The sequence below is a fragment of the Cupressus sempervirens genome, chromosome 5 (genome assembly GCF_028749045.1).
Source record: "Cupressus sempervirens isolate cs-2001-9-10 chromosome 5, ASM2874904v1, whole genome shotgun sequence".
In the NCBI taxonomy this organism is placed as follows: Eukaryota; Viridiplantae; Streptophyta; class Pinopsida; order Cupressales; family Cupressaceae; genus Cupressus; species Cupressus sempervirens.
Window position 1 is genome coordinate 657,795,651 of NC_143122.1, and position 18,073 is coordinate 657,813,723.

Below are 18,073 nucleotides of genomic sequence, written 5' to 3' on the forward strand. Positions count from 1 at the left end.
TTGGTGGGAGACTTCCACATTTTGATAAGAAGCTATCTGAGGATGTGAAGGAAGAAATTACACAATTTTGACACTCTAGCTCACGAGTATCACCCAATGCTGAAGACATGTTAAAGTTGAGATTTGGCATCAAAGACCACACACCACATCCTAAACACTATTTGGAGGTAAGTCTAACTATTTTATTCAAACAATTTAGAGAGAGTCATCCAAGTCTTCATATATCACAAAGGGCTTTTGAGAGAGTCAGACAATTAAGCTTTTTAAAAATGTTTTCCCATTCATTAATTAGGATTCATAGTTTCTCTAGCCAATTGGTGACATCCTTAGTACTCTTTACTTCATCATGCTTTTCATCCATAATCCGACCATCCTTCATCAGTTTTCTCTTTCCCATGATGGTTCTGAAGACAACTTGATCATAAAGCTAGGGTTGATGTTAACATAAATTAAATGTATGAAATATTCTTTTTTTCCCTTCTTATAACTCCATGCTTTTGTAGCCACATGTTATACAACTTTCTCTCTAAATGACTAATGTATGAGATTATTTGTTATAGAATATGTTTATTGCAAGTAACAATCTCAAGATTTTGTTCTGGCAAATTATAGAATCTTTCTTGTAGTATCACAAGAGATTGATGCAATGCATACATTTTTTTTTAAAGAATTTACAATAAAACATAGTGTGCACAAGCTTCATTGAATAAGATCCTCCATTTTTACTCAAAAAAATTGGCTTTGACTGTTCTTTAACAATAAAAGGGGCATTCATCAAAAGAAACATCTAGAATTCACAAAAAAATTGTAGGTCTCCAATTATATCAAAAAAATAAAGAAAATTACACTTTTTAATATTAAACATTAGATAATATTAATATTATTAAATCTTTAATTAAAGAGTTGAATTGTTGTCCTCAAATTACACTTCTGATGTTTTCTTCATTTCGTAAGTAGTTCAAGAAATGGGCATGTGGGAAATGTTTATCCTCTTCATGAAGAAAAGTAAGCGTAGTAAATTTCCCTTGGTAAGTTGTTATAGCCACTATCTTTATTGATACACCTACCTAAAGAGATCTATAAAACCATCTAAAGAGATCTATAATATAATGTTGAACTGACTAGACTACTTAAGAATTAGATTCATACTTATTAGTCTCTATCTTTTAGACATGGGACATTAGTTTCCATGTTTTTGAATTATTTAATTTGCAAAAGTTATTCAATTTCCAAATACACATCCATAAAAAGTGCATAAAAATAACATTCTAAAATTAAAGGATCGCCAGAGCGTAACTTTGAAACCACCGATCTTGGCATCAAATTGTCAATACCATTAGCTCCGAGTGGGCAGGTGAACCCTAGTGACACCCTTGTTCTGTCCATGGAGACCATCCATCGTCCGTGGCCACCCCGTACCAAGGAGTCTAGAAGGTGCTCTAAGTGCATTTTGAGGTCAATCTTCTGAGGGCCGTAACTCAAAGCTCGTGAGGGCTATTGATGAAACGTTAAATTCTATAGGATGGTGATGCCGAGGCCTAGAATAACCTATCTCATTTTTGAGAGATTACATTTCGTTTGGATTCGACACAACAATCTCGCTAGATGCCAAAACTCACAGTGTGCCTTAGTTCATAGGTGCACCAAAGCGTAACTTTGAAATTGCTGATCTTGACATCGAATCGTCAGTGCCATTAGCTTCGAGTGGGCGAGTGAACCCTAGTGACACCCTTGTTCCATCCATGGAGACCATCCATCGTCTGTAGCCACCCCGTACCGAGGAGTCTCTAAGGTGCTCTAAGTGCATTTCGAGGTTGATTTTTCGAGGGTCATAACTCAAAGATCGTGAGGGCTATCAATGAAACATTGAATTCTATAGGACAGTGATGTGAAGGCCTAAAATAACCTATCTCATTTTGGAGAGATCACATTCCATTTGGATTTGGCACAACAATCTCGCTAGATGCCAAAACTCGCAGTGTGCCTCAGTTCATAGGTGCACCAGAGCGTAACTTTGAAACTATTGATCTTGGCATCGAATAATCAATGCCATTAGCTTCTGGTGGGAGGGTGAACCCTAGTGATGCCCTTGTTCTAGCCATGGAGACCATCCATCATCTGTAGCTGCCTCATATCGAGGAGTCTCTAAGGTGCTCTAAGTGCATTTCAAGGTCGATCTTCTGAGGGCCATAACTCAAAGCTCATGCGGGATATTGATGAATCATCAAATGATATAGGACAGTGATGCTAATGCCTAAAATAACCTATCTCATTTTTGAGAGATTGCCTTTCGTTTAGATTTAGCACAGCGATCTCGCTCGATGCCAAAACTTGCAGTGTGCCTCAATTCATAGGTGCACCACAACTAACTTTGAAACCGCTGATCTTGGCATCAAATTGTCAGTGCAATTAACTTTGGATGGGTGGGTGAACCCTAGTGACACCTTTTTTTTGGCCACAGAGATCATCCATCATCCGCGACCACCCCGTACTAAGGAGTCTCCAAGGTGCTCTAAGTACATTTTGAGGTCGACATTCCAAGAGTCATAACTTGGAGCTCATGAGGGCTATCAATGAACTATTGAATGCTACAGGATGGTGATACTGATGCCTAAAATAACCTATCTCATTTTTGAGAGATCACTTCCATTTGGATTCGCCATAGCGATCTCGCCCAATGCCAAAACTCGCAGTGTGCCTTAGTTCATAGGTGCACCTCAGCGTAACTTTGAAACCGCTGATCTTGGCATCAAATCGTCAGTGCCATTAGCTTTGGGTGGGTGGGTGAACCCTAGTGACACCCTTGTTCTATCCATGGAGACCATCCATCATCTATGGCCACCCCATACTGAGGAGTCTCTAAGGTGCTTTAAGTGCATTTTGAGGTCGATCTTCCAAGGGTCATAACTCAAAACTCGTGAGGGCTATCGATGAACTGTCAAATGCTACAAGATGATGATGCTGAGGCCTAAAATAACCTATCTCTTTTTTGAGAGATCACCTTCCGTTTGGATTTGACACAATGATCTCGCTCGATGCCAAAACTCTTAGTGTGCCTCAGTTCATAGGTGCACCACAGCATAACTTTGAAATTGTTGATCTTGGCATCAAATCATTAGTGCCATTAGCTCTAGATGGGCAGGTGAACCCTAGTGACACCCTTGTTTCAGCCACGGAGATCATCCATCATCTACGACCATCCCATACCGAGGAGTCTCCAAGGTGCTTTAAGTGCGTTTCAAGGTCGATCTTCCAAGGGTCATAACTCAGATCTCGTGAGGGCTATCTATGAACCGTTGAATGCTATAGGATGGTGATGCTAAGGCTTAAAATAACCTATCTCATTTTTGAGAGATCACATTCCATTTGGATTCGGCACAGCGATCTCGCTCGATGCTGAAACTCATAGTGTGCCTCAGTTCATAGGTACACCATAGTGTAGCTTTGAAACCACTGATCTTGGCATCGAATCTTTAGTGCCATTACCTTTGGGTGGGTAGGTGAACCCTAGTGACACCCTTGTTCTAGCCATGGAGACCATCCATTGTTTGTGGCCACCTCGTGCTGAGGAGTTTCCAAGGTGCATTAAGTGCATTTTGAGGTCGATCTTCTGAGGGTTGTAACTCAAAGCTCGTGAGGGCTATCGATGAAATGTCAAATTCTACAGAACGATGATGCCAAGGCCTAAAGTAACCTATCTCATTTTTGAGAGATCACATTCTATTTGGATTCACTACAATGATCTTGCTCAATGCCAAAACTTGCAATGTGCCTCAGTTCATAGGTGCACCACAGCGTAACTTTGTAACTGTTGATCTTGGCATTGAATCATCAGTGCCATTAGCTCCAGGTGGGTGGGTGAACCCTAGTGACACCCTTGTTCTAGCCACAGAGACCATCCATTGTCTGTGGCCACCTTGTACTGAGGAGTCTCCAAGGTGCTCTAAGTGCATTTCGAGCTTGATCTTTCGAGGGTCATAACTCAGAGCTTGTGAGGGCTATCGATGAACCATCAAATGCTACAGGACGGTGATGTTGAGGCCTAAAATAACCTATCTCATTTTTGAGAGATAGTAACAAAGTAAAAAAGGTTTGATCCAAACAAGTCTCTTAAGTTGGGATATTTTGAGGTTATGTTGAAATTAAAAAGTTGTAGTATGAGGATAGTAACAAAGTGAAGTGTTATTTTGAGTTTTAGGATCCCTATAAAACCTATTTTACTTAATAAAAAACAAAGTGAAGTGCTAGTTATCAAAGATTATGAGTCTAGGAATGAGTTCATGATTGGGAATAGAATCCATGGTTGAGGAGTGGAGTCCTTAACTATGTTGAGGTTAGATTTGAAGCCAAGAGTTAGTTTCAAGGTTGAAGGTGGAGTTTAAAATCAAATTTGGGGTTATCTAAACATTGTGTAGGAGGTTAACAAGTGTGTTTATGTCATGATAGCACTTCAAATTAAACATTTCATCCAAATTTGATAATAAAGGTTGTTAAAATGTTATTCACAAATTATTGCATTTGAATCAATATAACAAACATAATCAAAATTAATGATATTCCATAAATATGAATAATACACATGATCCACGATAAATTGAACAATACTAGATACTAAATTAATATGTATATCATTGTGCAAATAAATGACAAAAATATATATCAAAATACATGTATCCATAGAAATTTTTTTACACAAATATATATCAAAGATCATGTATCCATAGACAAAGTACTCAAATATATATCAAAATACTAGATCCATATATAAAATGTGGCTGATCATGCCATCGAAATGTGTATAATATCAATGTTTATGTAAACAATGTGGCATATGCCATCTCAAAATGTCTCATGATGCACCCTACGACAACTATACTATCTTAGGGTGCTAGTGGATGATCAAAATGCAGCCTCTTTACTGTACTAGGTGGATCAGATGCCTCCTAAATAAACAAAAAAGGGAAACCCAAAGTTAGACTACTAAATTTATATGATTCTTTGTATCTAACATTGAATTACTCAAATGCATAATGATCTTTTTTGTAATGAAGATTTATACTATTAAAATTTCATAATAAATACCTCTCTTGTTGACCTCTTGCGCCGGTTAGGAGTCCTCTCATATGCCCTCGACAATGATTGTACCTCACTGATTGTGAGCTGTGTATGTTCAAATACATTTGTCAGATGAATCTCCAATTTAAACTATAACATTATAATTCATAGCATGCTAAATTTATAACATATTTAATCATGAATTCAAACTACAACTTACTATTGTAGGCTTCTCCTCAAGATAGAGTGGCTACATAATCAAATCTACATAACTCTCTCGTCAAACCTCATGTGCAATAGGAGTCTCCTATGAGATACAAAATAGTAGTTGTTAATATCACGAAAATCAGTTTTGAATTTATTTATGCAGATAAGGAAAAGAAAAAATAAATGATACTTATACATATAATGGGGCTCTCGGTGCGAATAGAAATGCTTGAGCATCTACAACGCAAAATTTGTATGGGCTCATCACCAGTAGCCACGCCCTATATACAATAAATAATGTAATTAAATTTCATTACCACAAACATTTTACAAGAATGCATCGATATTTAATCAAATAGAAAGCACCTAATTACCTTTCCTTTGTCAATGCATGCTGGCTCATCCCCCACACTTTGTTCCCTCGAGATAGGTGGTACCTACAAGATAAAAGAAAGATTAGCAACCATATATGCTACAATATCAAATAGAAAAAACAATGCGAACATAACATAATGTACCGTAGATGTCTCAAGGCCAAATGAAATGGCTAAGAGCATGACATCATCAATCTATCTGAGCTCTTCCTCAGTCATCAACTAAACATGAATGAAGATCACATACATGTATAAGTCAATATGGCTTAAAAATTAAAATTACTCTATTATAAAAATTAACTTTAAATCGCATATGTCATAACAAAAAAAATTATACACATACTAACACTGAAGGAGTCCATGCCTCTGCATTCCCCTCCTCTCTCGTATCAGGGTCTGTAGCCTCTGCACATGTGTCTGGTGTATCCTTATCTAATACAAAATCATACTCAGGAAGATCACCTATGGGACCTAGGCAAATAATCTTGCATGTAATGCAAGTGTGAGGCACACAAATGTGTGATGAGCTAGCCGATGATGAACTGACACCAACATCATCAACACGAGGAGGTAGGACTGACCTAGCTTGAGATATCAATAGGTTACTCAACCAATGAATGGCTCTGATGGTCTGAGAGCTAGCATTTGCCATAATATTAGGATGTTGGACTCGAGGAGGGGGGGAGATATTAGTGGGGGGGACAAAAGTGCCAGCTTTCTTCCACTGGGAAGAGGGTCTATCATGAGGAGCTCCTAGTCCTACACCCATGTTGGGCTTCATGCTCCAATAGTTCACTTTGAGTTTCAACACAAATTCTGCATATAATTTTCTAAGGAAATAAAATGGAAAATCTAAATTACTATGTGGAGGGATATCAAAAACCATCCACCAACGATCCCAAAAGTTTGCATGTATGGCATCATTTGTGCACCATTTAATCGATAGTTTGGGTTTTTTTTTGTTGACTGGTATACCCATTTTTGGGTTAGCAAAAAGGCTAGCCAAATCCTCTTTGGTTATATTAAGGGTCGCAACCTCATCATAGTCCAAGCCATCATCAAACATCTCATGCATTTCTTCATGCCAATGAAGAGCGGCATGTTGTTGGTTGGTAAGGGTTTCAATGTTATCCACTATGGTGTTTAACATGGATAACATAGGAGCCAATGCGGGTACATTATTATATGTTCTTCGCATACCCCTCAATTCGGTGAGATTTTCATTTATCAAATCCTTGATTCAAGGAGGGTTTTAAGGGGTAGAGGATCATTTGATGGATGGTTTTGCGAGGGCACTGGATCATTTGGTGGGGAATTACAAGGAATATTATTCCTTGCCTCAATGTCATCATTTTGATTAGCCATTCCTATTAATTTGCAAAACATAATATATATAAAAAAAAACCTTAATTTTAACAATTTATATCAAAAAACCCTAAATTCAACTAAAACTAACAAATTCATGATAAAATCTATTGAATTTATATTAAAATTGATTTTTTTTTTTAAAAGTACCTTGATATTGTATATCCGATATCTGAGCGCGAGGGCATAAAACACTGTGAAAATGAGCCCCCAGGTTCTGTGTTTTTTTTATAACCTCTGATAGATATTGGATATCCAATATTGCCACGTCACCCCGCAATTTTAAACAACCCACGAGTCAAGTAGTATATTACATATATTACCAGATATATTATATTTTATATTATAATATATTACTATTATATTATATATTATATTATATTATATATATATATATATATATATATATATATATATATATATATATTTTAAAGAGGGGTAAACGCTTTGACCTAGAGCTATGAACCAGTGAGGCCACAAACGAGGGACCTCATCCCCATGAGATTTGAACCTTGATAGCAAGGATAACAACACAACAACTTAACCATCACAACATGCCACTATTGGCAATATATATTATATTATATTTTATATATATTATATTATATTATATTACATTACTATATATTATATTTTATATTATAATACTATATATTAGGTAATGTATTAAATTATATTACACTATTATATTATTATAATTTATAATATATTATACTATTATATTATAATATTATATTATACTATTATGTTATCCTATTATATAATATATTATACTATTATAATATAATAATAATAATTTATTATAGTATAATTATAATTATTACATTATTATAATAATATTATATTATAGTATAATATATTATATAATATCTTATACTATACTATACTATTATTATATTATATTATATTATACTATTATATTATATCATATTATAATAGTATACTAAATTATATTATATTTATACTATTATATTATATTTTACTCGTATTAATCTTCGTAAATAATATAATATATATTTATTATTTTATAATTATATAATGTAATAATTAATTTATTATTTCATATATATTTCTATATGTTATCAGGTATCCGATATTATATCGGATATCTGATATTAGATTGGATATCCGATAATATCGGGTATCTGATATCAGATCAGATATCTGATAAGGCTTAGGCATTACTTTCCAGGTTTGGTACCTGGATAAGTGAAAAAAAGTCAAAGCAAATTTTGAAGCACTTTTAGATGTCTTCAAACTCTATTTTTTTCACAACCATGATCCTGCACATACCCTTATGTGTCTATACATATTCATGTGTGTGCATGCATATGTATGCATGCATATGTATATACATAAATATATACGTACATGCATACATACATATATACATATAAACACATACATGTATATATGCACACCATATGTACTGATACATACATGCATACACACATATCACAAATATATATGTATATAAATGCATACATTTATATGTATGCATATATACTTATACATGTGTATGTACATATATGTTTGCATATGTGCACATAATGATTTGGAAATAATTTATCAAACCATTACTCACACCTACCCTCATGTATTTATTCTGTAACCTAATATTCTATTTTTGATGCCAATGCCCATTCTTAATCCACTTATTATTATTCTCAAATACTTTAATATGGAACCCTAGATTTCCACCCTGTCCTACTAGGCATTATAAGATAACTCAATCAACATTTACATGACCTATTTCAATGTTTGTGAATTTAAAAATATTTAATCTATAATCAATCATATGTTTATTTAAAGGAAAAATTACTCATGAACATTTACATTTTTTTAGGGAAAGAAAGATTCATAATTTAAATCAAAATCATCCAAGGTCATATGAATGGTTGGGATTTCTATCTTTGGATATTTATTCAAATCATAAAGTCAATCCAACTTGATCCTAAAAACCTCAAATAATTCGTAAAGATATTTTTTATTACCATTATAAGTTTACAAGAATTAAACTACTATTGATCAAGATGACTCAAATTCAAAAAGTTTGCACTAATCTAGATAAAGATTAGTTATGTATGCTCAAGTCTGGACTTGAAAGGCTCATATGATTGATCTATATAACAAATTATTCTATAATGATATGATCACATTTTATAGTCAAATAATAATAAATAAATATATTTTTGTTTTGAGAAATTGACATTAATTCTTAAATATTATTCTCAAAGATAAGCATCCATATCCATTTCTAGGTATTTATTAGAAACCAAATTTAAGAATAAAGAAAAGTATACACAACTTTGAGGAATTGATCTCTAACAATTAAAAATTAATGTATAAATCTAATATTTTTAAATTAAAATCATAGACTTATTGTAATATGTTATTACATCAAATGATAAACATGGAATATATGATGAATTTTGGAAGCAGGAGGAACTTATAACTAATATCCAAGACTTCTTAAACTCAATGAAGGACTTTATAGGGACCATAAAATCTAGGTGTAATTTTGATACATCTGTTTTTCTTAAGTGACATTTCATTAGGTTTTATCTAAAGAAATGCCTAATCATATCCTCGAGATTTCTCACAATGTTGTTGATCTACTTTTTGTTTAATATGATTTTGGATTATAACACTGAAATCACATGTACTGACAAAATAAGCCAAATCTCAAGTTCAAATAGTCCATGTACTTGCATCTAATCTTTGAACTGAATCCATCTTAAAGAATCTCTGATTGTCTCAGAATCTAATCTATCCCCTACCATTCTCTCCTCAACCAACCAAAATAATATGTTCTCTATTGAACTAAGAGTCCCACCTTTTGACAATGTTGAAGTACACTAGTCAACAATAGAACAAGTATAACAAAGTTTTACACCTAAAATCCTCACTTGCTCCTTAAATAGAAATATATTCACACACACAATTTTTTTCCATCATGCTCCCTTTTTCCATTCTTGACTTAGAGAAAAATCCAAATGTAAGGTACACCTTTCATTGTATGCATTCTACTCAACCAATAAAGTATACGAGTATTCTTGAATTGCCTAATGTAGTTATATAACCAAATGAGATGTCTATCCATAGCAATATTAGTTTCATGCAAATACAAAAAATCTAAAAGCAATGTTGAACATACTAAGAAGAGTGGGATTTATCATCATTCATATAAAAATGGTATTTTTATTATTATCTTTCGATCATGTTTTCTACTATCAAGGGAATGTATATATTTTATTTGGACAAATAGCAATCTAAATGGAATTGTAATATTGATCTTACACTTCATTTTGTGGTTGCAATGTGTAGCTTGTTGCAAAATCAACCATCGACATAATAGTGTCAATAGGAAAAGAGTCCTTACACATATAAATTGTTGATCCAATAACTTATACTTGTGACTATACCTTGCATAGTTGTAAAAACTTTTTTTCTTGAAATCTGAAATGAAACAAGCAACACTACATTCTTTTGTTACCAACTCACATCTAGATCCTTTATCTCCACTCTTCAAAGTATATTTTACCATACATGTGATATATCTTTTTTTGGACAATTTTCTTTCCAAAAGCATGTTTGTTGACCTTATGAAGTTATGAACAAAATTCAAAAAGCCACTATGTTGTGAACACTTCTCATTTTAGAAACTATTTCTATAGAAGAGACAACTGTCATCCATAGGACATAAAAATTAATCTAATAAGTCTTTTGGTGATTTTGGAAGATGATTTGCACCACAAACTTGCAAAATTTTATTAGTATGAAAAGTAGAATTAATGTGGCATAATACCTTATTGTGAAATAAAAACTTCACATATTTACAATGCTAATTAATTTAAATATTAATATATACTTAATAAAATGGATTATAGGATTCGAAATCCCTTCAATTGATATTTCCAATATTAGATGTACCTCACAATTTTTCTAGTAGTATTATTTGCTTTGCTTCCTAATAATGGCTAGGATATAGTGTGTGGCTTTGACCACTAACTCTTAACCTAAAGAAATCCTTTAGATTTGGTGAAGTTCTTGAGTTAGAGTGCCAAAATAGATGAATTTCATCCTTCACACTATCAGTTAGCTTCTTATCAAAATGTGGAAGCCTACCACCATAACCTAGTGTATCATTTTGAAGAGGATCTTCAAGTCTTTCTCTTCTTGAAAGTTCTCTATCCAAAGTTTTGTGGTTTATCTTCAAGTCAACACAAGATTATCTCATAAAATGATCCTTTCTCAAATGATGACCTAATAAGGAGGTTGTAATAACCCTCTGAGCGACTCTCTTATCTTTTTTCTTGCTAGTCTTCCAAATAGAATGGAGAAAGCAATTTTTTTTCATAATAATGGAATTCTCTTCATTTTCTTGTTCAGAAGAATCTTTAATTTTTTAGTATTAATCTCATTTTTTGTATCTTTAACATTTAAAAAAAAATTGGCATTGCTCAATCAATGTCTTCTTGCAGAAAAAATCATTAGAGTCTTGAAGCCCACAACCAAATGGTTATTTAAAATCTCTTTCCTACAACATTTCTCATAATGTTCTCATTGATTTCTAATGTCCATTTTTGGTACTTTTGAACATCTTGAATTTGAAGCTTATCTTTCTTCCTCATAAGGGACTTCATTTCTCATATTATATAGAGATGTGCAACATCCATTTGTATCTTGTCCAACATTTCCATTCTTGATCCCTTCACTTTCATTCCAAATCTCTATATTTATAACCCCATCTCCACGTTTTCATTCTCCATCTCTACATTTTCACTTTGAATCCCCACATTCTCATTCTCAATGTCTACATTTTCATTCTCCACCTCTAAATTTTTATTTTCAACCCTTGCATTCTCATTGCTAAAATTATTCTCAGTACTTTCAAATTTAATGTTAGCCTAAGTGATATCCAACATATCTTGTCTCATCTTTTGATGTTTTTCTCTATCTATTTCTCCATATGCTTTAATTTCTTCAAGTGTAAAATTTCTCTTTGTTTTATATTTTTGACAACTACTACTCCCTATGGTGACAAAAAAAAGTTGATGAAGAATGGTTGATAATCAAAAATTGTTTTAAAATGATGGTTCAAAAATGTTTGATTTTTTAATAATTATCTTAGAGCCAATGACAAACAGATACAAAATGATTGTAGGGATATAGAGAATAATAGATTGGCCTATTTTTGCTCTTGTGTATTGAAGGTATTGAAATCCTATATTATTGGATAGTCAGTATTACTGGATATTTGATACCTAAGCATATACAAATTTCCCAAGCTTAATACTACTACTAAAAATTTGGGGTTAATTCCATTAGTTTTTCAAGTGTTGGTGTATCTAATAGTATCAAATATCTGATCACTAATAATATGGGGAGAGAGGAGAGAGAGAGAGAGAGAGAGAGAGAGAGAGAGAGAGAGAGAGAGAGAGAGAGAGAGAGAGAGAGAGAGAGAGTCATATTAAGGTGTCATAAGGTATAATAGGATCCCTTAGGACCCCTTATGACCCTTAAGAATTCCTAAGAATATGTTAGGATTCCTAAGGGGTCATGAGGTATCCTAGGACCCCTTATGACCCATTAAGATCCCTAAAAATACATCTTAAGGGTCCTATGAGGTTTTAAGAAGTCATACAATGTCCTATGACCTCTTAAGACACCTTATGACCCATTAAGACCCCTAAAATACATCTTAGGGGTACTAATGGGTCGTAAGGGATCATAGAATGTCTTATAGCCTGTTAAGACCCCTACAAATACATATTAGGGCTCCTAAGGGCTCATATGGGATTGCAAGGTGCATTAGGAGCCCTTGATATCCCTTAAAACCTATTATAACCCTTAACACTACATCTTGGGAGTCTTAAAGGGTACTACAGTTTTATAGAACCCCTTAAGATACCATATGAGCCATTTGGACCCCTAAGAATACATCTTAGGGATCTTAAGAGGTTTTAAGGAATCACAAGATGTCCTATCATCTCTTAAGACCCCTTACAATCCATGAGGACTATTAAGGGGTAATAAGGTGTTCAAAGACCCCATAAGATACCTTATGGCCCATTAAGACCACTAAGAATACATCTTAGGGGTATTAAGGGGTTGTAGGGAGTCATTAGATGTCGTAGGATCCCTTAGGACCCCTTATGGCCCCTAAGGACCCCTAAAAATACATCTTAGGGGTTTTAAAGGGTCATAAGAGGTTATAAGGTGTCCTAGGACCCCTTAAGACACCTTATGACCTACTGAGACCCATAGGAATACAACTTAGGAGTCCTAATATGTTGTAAGGCATCATAAGGTGTCTAAGACCTATTCCAACCCCTTGCGACAATTAAGGACCCCTAATAATAGATCTTAAGTATTCTAAGGAGTCATGTAGGGTCACGAGGTGTCATAAAAACCTATTATAGCCCTTAAGAATACATCTTAGGGGTCCTGAGGGGTCATACAAGGTTATAAGGTATCCTAGGACCCCTTATGACACCCTAAAATCTATTAGGACCCCTAAGAGTACATCTTAGGGGTCTTTAGGGGTTGTAAGGTGTTAGAAGATGTCCCAAGACCCCTTATTTAATGTCGTCACCATGGGAGTTAGCTTGGGACAAGTATTGCCTACAAAATAAATGTTAGAATCAAACAATACCAAGTCTAAGTATACTAATTTACCCTCCATTATAATCCCAAACCTTAGAGACATCTCCAAATCAGGATTGTTAACCTTCTTGAGGATCTCTTGGTCCTAAATGATATATAACAAATTCCAGAACCATCCTTGGTTACTTCATATTTTTTGGAGTGCTCTCTCTAAGATTTTTCTTAGAATAGGTAACCTCTAAGGGTAAGTGGACCAAGATGGTAAAAAAAAGTGGTTTTTTTTGAAGTTAGGTAAACTTGAACTTAGATGAGAGACTTGAGGGTCATCCACTTAAAATGACAAGATGCGTAAGATTTTTTTTTTATAGCATTATGAATGTCATTTCTAAACTACTAAAGTTTTTAGAAAATATATAAGTTTAAGTTGGCCAAACCTCATGCACATAGAAATTGTTTCTAATTTTGTTAAAAAAATATAACATAGTTGTTTCTTGTACTACACAAAAGACATAGTTATCTTCCTATTTTACAAATTCCTTTGGTGAGATGATAGAGTGGTATCTAGAAGTTGTGTATTACTTTATAATTTTTTAATAATTTTGTGAAGTGACTTCATCCTAAAATTCTAGTATATTCGTGCATTGGGCATAAACTACATCAAAATAATCAAAAATAATTTTTTATTAAAAGTGCATAGAATCAAGTGTAGAAAAATAATATGTAATTTATTTTGAATTTAGTTAAGTATATCAAAATTTATTAAAAAAAGGAAGATATGTTATTATATCCCTTATTTTGTATATATATATAATGAAATAAAGAAATCAAAGAATAACATATTATTGATACATTGTAAGGAAGAATTAATAAAATAGATAATAATATAATTATAACATAGATAAGAGGGTGTTCTCCTCTACACATATAGTGATCGCTCTACAATGGGATGAAGGCTCTGATCCACACATACATCAATACTCTACACATACAATGATTAAAATTTAATGAAGTGCAGGTTAAGGAAGCACAAAGTATTGATAGTACTTTGGTGCACAAATTAATGAAGTGTGGGAAAAGTGAACTATATTCAAGTTAATTTATTGAATAAGAGAATTACAAGCAACAACAAACAATAATTAGGAAACAATGAACAAAAATTAGATAGTGGTGGATTGAATACAAGAAGCAACAAATTATACAAGCATATATGAAGTAAAATTGAGCAGACTAGGAAAAAATAAAATAAAATCTATGATAGAAAATGACTATGCCTTCAGTGAATTCCCATGCAAAAAATTCTGATAAATACTTTGCTGAAACAAAATATCAGACAACCAAAAACCTACCCCTGCATAACATATTCAAAATTCTACAAGAGGAAGCTCCAAATTCGAGGAAAATAGCTTTCAACATTGGATCAAAGATCTAGAGGTAGATTCATTAGAGAAGCATAAAAATCTAGATGCCATGGTTTAACCATCAAAGGAAAGTGGTTCTCCTAAGAAACGACTTGGTCACAGAGAATGGCCTTCATATCCTTAGAATTGATGAAAGAAAAAATGAAGAAACCTTTGACCAAAGGGAAGATTTAATGCAGTTGCCTCATCTTCATCATAATCATCTTTCATAGAAACATAGACAACTTCATCATAATGATCATCTGATTCTTCTTTAGCAATGTAGCAAGCCTTCTTTCATATGTCTTTATAATCTTTGCTACTCTCATCTCTTTCACTTTTGTATTTGTCTCCACTTCTATTGTTTGGCTTCTCAGGATACCTTGTTGCACTATGACCAACTTCATTACAGTTAAAACATATAATGGGTAACTGAACTTTGTATTTTCCTTTGCATTTATGAAATCTCATAGCCACCAATGCTTCAAATTCTTCTAGATCTTCATCATATATATTAGTCTCACTACCAACATCTTTGCCCTTTTTCTTTCTCTTATCTTTAGGCTCTTTCAATGTTAGTTTAGCTTTGAAAGAAGATTCAACATTCTCGGTCTTGAATTATCAAAATTTGAAAGTTCAAAAGCAATGAATCTACCAACCACTCCTTCGAGGGTCGAATCATTACCAAGAGTACATCTCAATTCTTGTATAGTAGAGACTCTAATAGAAGAGATAGGCAATAGGTTTCTCAATACTTTACTAATCACATTTTCATCTTCAATCTTTCCATTTCATCCTTTAATTTCATTTACAACATCCTTGACTCTTGCATAATACTGAACTATAGTTTCACCTTCTTGCATTCTCATATCATCAAATTTTCCTATTAGACTTTTTGATTTGGCTCTTAGAATATTCTTATCTCCTCCATAGGCCTTGTTTAGGGAATCCCACATCTTTTTAGTAGTAGAACACTCTTTGATGTCATCAAACTATGAATCACTTAAGAAAGATGCAATCTCCAACATTGTGTGATTGTGTTCTTTCTTTTCCTTCAATTTTTGTGTAGTAAGGGCACCAACTACTTCCACATAGTATTTTGTCATAGTTGACGCTGAAAAATATCCAAGTCCTCCTAGATATAGCTTCATCAAACTTTTCCATGCAGGAAAATTATCCTTGTTTAGCTTGGGTACCTCCTTTCTGAACATCTTGATCTTTAGCTTCAAGTATCTTCAAACCATTTCCTCACAAGCACCAATGGCTCTGATACCAATTATTGGATTATTTAGAATAACTGGGGGGGAGGGGGGGTTCAGTTATCAAAGGTTCAAATGTACAAATAAAACTTTTTAGTATTCATCAAACATATGTGTGCATGCATTGAATATATCATCCAATAACTTCATAACTCTATAGATTATTGTCCTAGGTCAAAATAACCTTGCAGAAATGTAAACATGAAACATCAAAAAATTATTCACACAATTTTACATAAGGATTTAATGTGGAAACCTAATATGGGAAAATCCACTATTAACATTCTACTAATTTTCACTCTTTTGAAGTGAGCTCTATGAGCAGCCAACCCTGTTAAAGGTTACAATGCACACTGTTAAATGTGACATTGATTAAAGGATTTTAATCACCTTGTTAGGAGTGATCCTTGTTAGAGGAATTTAGAACATTTCATTAGAATGTCACCCTATTAAAGGATTTAATCATGATTGTTAGGCCAACCTTAATTCAAAGGATTTATCTAGAGTGATATAATTGTTATAAAGTAACAATATAACTTGATTTGATAACAAAAAAAATCACTTGAAGATTACAAATCTTCAATTTAGTCCTCGATTTTCATTGGTATTCATTCCCTTCATCTTTGATTTCCTTTTCACCCTTCAAGCCTTCACCTCCTTAATCCTTCATGCTTTGTATGCCAATTGTAGATTCTTTCCTTTGACCTATTAGTTTGTGGTGATTGATTAGGGAAGTACTTTACATACTTCATAATAATTTGGGGTTTAGGGCACCACACCCCCTCAAAAGAAAACAAAAAATAAAAATTTGGGCCCTATTTTATCAAGATTTTGGGTCAACATGTAATAATTAATTATAACTCTAAAAGCGGTAAAATTACTAGTATAAAAGAGTTTAGGGTTGGATTTTCATAAGGTGTGATGTGAAATTTCTTCTTGCAATGGTATTGAGCTATAAGGGATTATGGATTGTAATTAGGTTGTAATCACTGGATCATAATAATATTGGACTAGTTGTTTGGTGGACATAGCCTAGGGATTAGGTGAACCATGTTAAAACTATTGACATTATGGTCAAGTTTGTTTATTAGTGACTCACACTTAGTCAAATGGTTAGTAGCTACCAAGCTTATCTTGCAGTTTACAATGTTAAATGAGTAATCTAGGTTCTACCAAGTTCTACAATTTCTACCGAGTTCCAGAATTAGTATTTAGTTCACACCAAGTAGTATCTACTGAGTTGATAAGTAACAATAAAAATTGAGCTTCATAGTATTAACCAAGTTGCACAGTGTCAATGGTCTCCAATGTCTACCAAGTTCGTAGTATCAAAGATGTGAATCCAATGTTAACTAAGCCAACAAGTATCAACCAAGTGATTTATTTTATATTGAGCTCATAGTGTTAGTGTTGATTGAGCCATGCAGTGCAACCAAGTGATTTAGTTTATATGCTGAATTTTATACTATTTAGCAAGTCACTAGTGATGACCAATTTTAGAATGCTTGGAAGTGATTAGTATGAACTGAGATTCTACGTCTATCGAGAGCATGATGATTTTGAGTTTTGACAATGGTTGTCTAGTATCGAAATCTCACCAAGTTTATCTTCAAAACTGGAGTGCCAATAGTTGAGCCGACTTTAATGAATTGTAGTTTGGATTGATATATGTGTAATATATTGTATCATAGCCAAATATGATAAGAATGCGAATAGATAAAAATATATGAGTAGAAGTGTAAATTAAGAATACTACAAGCAGTATAAGGAGAAGCAAAAATTTATCTATCACAACAAGGTGATCATT